Here is a 5,272-nt window from a genome sequence, read left to right on the forward strand (position 1 = left end):
AATACATGTATAGACAAATAAACAGTATTAGCAGGTAAACTAGAGAGAGAGAGAGAGAGAGAGAGAGAGAGAGAGAGAGAGAGAGAGAGAGAAAGAGAGAGAGAGAGGGGGAGGGGGGGGGGGAGGAGGGGGAGAGAGGGGTACGACAAAATAATAGATTCGGCATTGTTGTGTACAATTTTGTTTAATTTTGGGTGATGGATTTTACTGCATTGGCAACATTGCGTTTTTTAAATAAAAAAAAAATGATATGATATTGTAATATACTGCCTGTCCAGACATGCAAAGGCAAGACTGGAACTGAAAAGGAGGCATATGTGTGCACGAGTGTGCATTTGTGCATGTTTGTGCGTGTGTATATTTTGTTTGCTCGTCCCTTCAAAATATACCCCCAAAATAAATGCTTTTTTTTTTACCAAGAACTATACAATACTGCCCTCAATCTGTGAAAAGGTGCCATCCCCGGTTGCCGATAATTATCGACAATTAAGACGGTGTACATGACACTAAGCCCTCCTTTGTCGCCAGTTCTTTGATGGCAGTGACATATAAATGAATGATGAGGCTGTCACCCACATGGAAAGATTATCGTCAATGTCGGTCGCTCCATGTATGCCAATGCGAACTATGAATGGGCAGTTATGACTGAACATGTCAAGCGGGCGTGAACACGTGCAGCCTGTTCGTTGGAGGTTCAAGTCATTCAGATTTCAATTTGAGATAGTGAATAGGAGACTGTGAATGAATTTTAAAAGGAATGTACGCATGGGTGATGTTGGTGTTTCCACACAAACACAGGTAGACATGCAGCCAGCCGGACTTAGATAAACACGGAGAGACGGACAGACACGCACAGACGCAAACAGACACAGAAAAACAGACAGACACACAACACACACACACACACACACACACACACACACACACACACACACACACACACACACACACACACACACACACACACACACACACACACACCGTCACAGAGACAGACAGACAGGCAGACAGACAGACAGACAGACACAAACACACACACACACACACACAAACACACACACACACACACACGTACACACACACATACAAACACACACACACTGACACACACACGAAATACAGAGGCCGCACATGCACACACGCCCAGACACACAGGTACGCAGACAAACAAGCAGACGAAAGAACACAGACAAACAAAAACCAACACACTCGTACGGACAGACAAACACAGAGACAAACACACAGTTTTTTGAGTCAGACAGCCAGGCACTGTGACAAACGGCTTCTTGTGTTTTTGCCTTAGCTTTTGTAAAGGCAAAATAAATTGTTCCTGCTGACATAAGTGTGTGTATTTTACCACGAACCCGAAATCCATACCCAACACTAAAAATATCTTGGACTCACTCAAGAACAATACCTTTGAAAGCCCGAAACCCAGAATCTCAAGTACTTTATTATGAATTGTGCTTCTGTCGCTGAAGGAGAAAGAAGGAAAGCAAAAATAATACAAAAAAATTACAGAAAAAAATAAAAAAATAAGAAAAACAGGATAGGAAGGAACAATTAGATTTAAAAAAGAAATCGAAAAAAGAAAGGAAGAAAAGAGACAAAAGTCAAGAAAGTCTGACAAAGAAAGAAAGAAAAACAGAAAGAAAACCAGAAGGAAATAAATAAATAAATAAATTTAAAAAAGGTAATAAAAAAAAAGAAGAAAAAAGAAAGAAAGGAAAAAAGAAAGAAAGCAAGAAATAAATAAAGAAAGAAAAGATAAAGAAATAGAGAAACAAACAAACACACAAACAAACAAACAAACAAACAAGCAAACAACCAATCACACAAAACAAACAAATACACACAAATCAAGAATTAAAACAAAAAGTAAGTATTTATTAACAATGTTAAGCATAGACAAAATAAAGCAATCACTAGTACGTCGTCCTGGTGGATTTTAAGTGGACGGAGAAACAAATAACAATTAAATAATAGATACAAAAGAAACTTAGTTCAGTAAAGTGTAGTTTCTTCAAACTCAAGATGGCGAGAGTCATCAAACAAAGAAACAAACAATCACACATACACACACATCATCGAAAGGGAAAAAAATAATGTTATCTTTTGGTGTTCTTTGCAGAATCACAAATGTGAAGTCAGCGAAGCAACGGCCAGTTCCATGAAGTCCTTGTCAAGTTCTGTTTTCTTTCCCTCCCCACAAAGCTCCTGTCGTCTGGTTTTCTACGCATTACTTCGGGCGTGAAAGACAGATTCAACAGTTCCGGGATTTAGCGGCCTGCTTACATAAACGTGACACAGTTTTTGATGCAGGATCAGCAATACACAGGAGAGAGAGAGAGAGTTCTTTTGCAGGAAAACTTTGTCCACTTCACTTGGTGAATTCACTATGACTGAATGTTCACCTCTCTCACCGACATCGAGTCACTCACTTGTTTTAGTAGTGCTTGCTATCTTGGTTGTTTGTTGTCTCTTCCGTTGGATTGAAAAGATGCTTTTGCATAAATACCGTCTCATCTTCAAGTCACGATTTGTTTCAACTGCAACACAACACAACATAAAACAAATCAAACAATCAATTAAAACCTTCTCGTTTTTTACAAATATAAGATTCCCCACAAGGCTTCTTCTCCACATGATAATGTTGGTAATTGTGTTGTGGTCATTCATCATGCCATGTATCATTATTTTATTCAGTAGAACCGGACTCTTTCTCCACTATAATGTTCTTTTTCTTCTTGTTTTTCTTGATTTATTCTTGTTTTCTTGCGTTTTGTATCCCATTAACATTCATCGAACAAAAAATAACAGATCTTTTCACATTATTTGCCCTGAGAAAAATAATTTCAAATACATACAAACACATGAAAAGGTTTAATAAAAAGGACCCTAAAATTCTGTACACACGTTTGAACGAAGGTAATACAATACTACACGTATCAACAAGGCGAGAAAGCGGCATTTTCTTCTTCTTCTTCTTGCTTCTTCTTCTTCTTCTTCGTTCATGGGTTGAAATTCCCACGTACACTCGTGTTTTTTTGCACGAGTGGGATTTTACGTGTATGACCGTTTTTACCCCGCCATTTAAGCAGCCATACGCCGCTTTCGGGGGATTCTTCTTGCTTTATTATTCTTGTTTTATCGTGAGAACGTGGCAGTCGCCCACGTCGCATTCTTCATTGTGCTTGTTTTTATCAATGTTACTCATCTCTCTATCCGTGGCAACACATGATCGTCGACAAATAACAGTAAGCACCTCACTGAAATTTGAAACCCCTGACTTGCCTGTGAACCTTTCAGGCGACCAAGAAAAAGGACAGTCTAAGTACTTTCTAAACGTTGAAGCTTTGTGTCAGAAAAGATGGGCAAATCATTGTCGTTTACACCGAACAAAAGATCAAACAAGTTTTTGAAATATGCCAGACTTTTTGGGGAAAATAATTTGGTTTCGGATTTGAGGTTTTGACCGGTCAGTTGAGGTCACGTTAGACGGGGGTCTTAGATGGGTTAATCATCGGCTTTGTGGGACTTCAGTTACAACTAAGCCAAGACATATGTTTGTAGTAAGATCGGTGGCTCTCGGCATCGCTTCTCGTCACCGAGGAAATTTGATAACCAAGACCAACAGAAGTTTCTCGAGCAAGACTTGATCGAATCTGCCATGTGTCTTTCTTCAGATGATGATTTAAAAAAATGTGTGTGTGTGTCTGGGGGGGGGGGGGAGGAGGTTACAACAATTCTTTTAAAATGTATGGGTGGGGGTGTATGTTTGTGTCTTTTATTATGACTAGCTTTGAGGAAGAAGAAAAAGAAAGAGGAGGAAGAAAAGAATAACTTGAAGAAAATGAAAGAGATGTCATCAAACAGAACGCATAAGACAAGAAACCACGAAAGGAAATATTTTTTTGTAAATGGTCAGAAAATGAAGAACAAGAACAAGAAGAATAAAAGAATGGAATGTGGAATAGAAGGGAGGGTGTGTGTGTGTGTGTGTATGTGTGTGTGTGTGTGTGTTTGCAAGACGCTTTTCTTTACAAAACATGACGTTTCGCTTGACTCTCAAACGTTTCTTTCGCTCGCTCTGTAACAAGCTGAGAGTGTTCGTACAAAAGACTGGACTATGTCGACCCCCTGAATTCCTCCTGCCGTCTCCAGACGCTTTAGCTAAGATACAGTGGAACCCGCCGTTTGCCGCGCCTCCCGATTTCAAATTCCGGCCTTCCTTCTAATGCCCTTTTATTCAAAGTCTTTGTTCCTAACCGGTAAATGTACTCCCATTTGGAGACTCCCTCCTTTCTAAGACATGATTTTCTCAAGTTTTAATAAGGGGGTAATACTGTGTTCGACGGCTTTGGCCCTAGTGACCGACAAGCGGTACGAATCCAGTTTTGCCAACGGATTAGCAGTACAACGCTCGGCTGCTGACTCTGCAGATTTTCTTTTTCTCTGCTCTTTACCTGTGCGTTTCCAAGATCCCGCAAATGACTTTGGAAGGGCCAAAAATTTCAATGTTTGTGTTGGTAAGTTAACGACGGCAGAGTGCATTTCAAACTAGGTTTTCTTCTACCAATCACTGAGAGTAATAATAACTCTGTGTACATTGTTCACACGTTTCTGGTTACTGTTCAGACTACATACCTTATTTCTTTTGTCGAAGTCAGTCAGTGTATGGTGTTTCTAGCTCAATGCTACCGTGACTAATATCAAAAATAGGCCACTCTCTGAAGAAAGGAAAAAAACAACAACACTGAAACCGTGGCAAAACAAGAACATTGTGCACATTTTGTTTGTGTTGTGGTGTTTAGAACAAGGATAGTTTAAAGCCATATGTACTCGATGACTATACACGCTAATTGCTTTACCAACAGCTGGAGACAGACTAAATTAAGTTCCCTGCAAAATATTGTGGTCTAGGACCCCTTAAATGTTGAGATATTTGAATTTTCATTTTAATCTGGATCGTCCTATTTATAGATTTGGCAACACATGTAACGTTGATGCAAGGGAGAGAACACCGCGGCTTTGTTGACATCCTCACTTTTTCAGAGGCTAGAACAAGCTGTAATGCATGTATTATGGTCCGCGCATGGTGACGTATCGTCATTATATGGTCTTATGGTGCGTTTGACATCGATTGTGGGCAAACTACACTTTGTAAACACGGGAGTGCGTTCGTATGCCTTTGAGATATTTTTTTCTTTGGCCTGCAATGAATATACTTAAACTAGTAACAGTTTTGAACTATTCTTTCACAAATCGTTTG

This window comes from Littorina saxatilis, linkage group LG3, assembly GCF_037325665.1.
Source record: "Littorina saxatilis isolate snail1 linkage group LG3, US_GU_Lsax_2.0, whole genome shotgun sequence".
In the NCBI taxonomy this organism is placed as follows: domain Eukaryota; kingdom Metazoa; phylum Mollusca; class Gastropoda; order Littorinimorpha; family Littorinidae; genus Littorina; species Littorina saxatilis.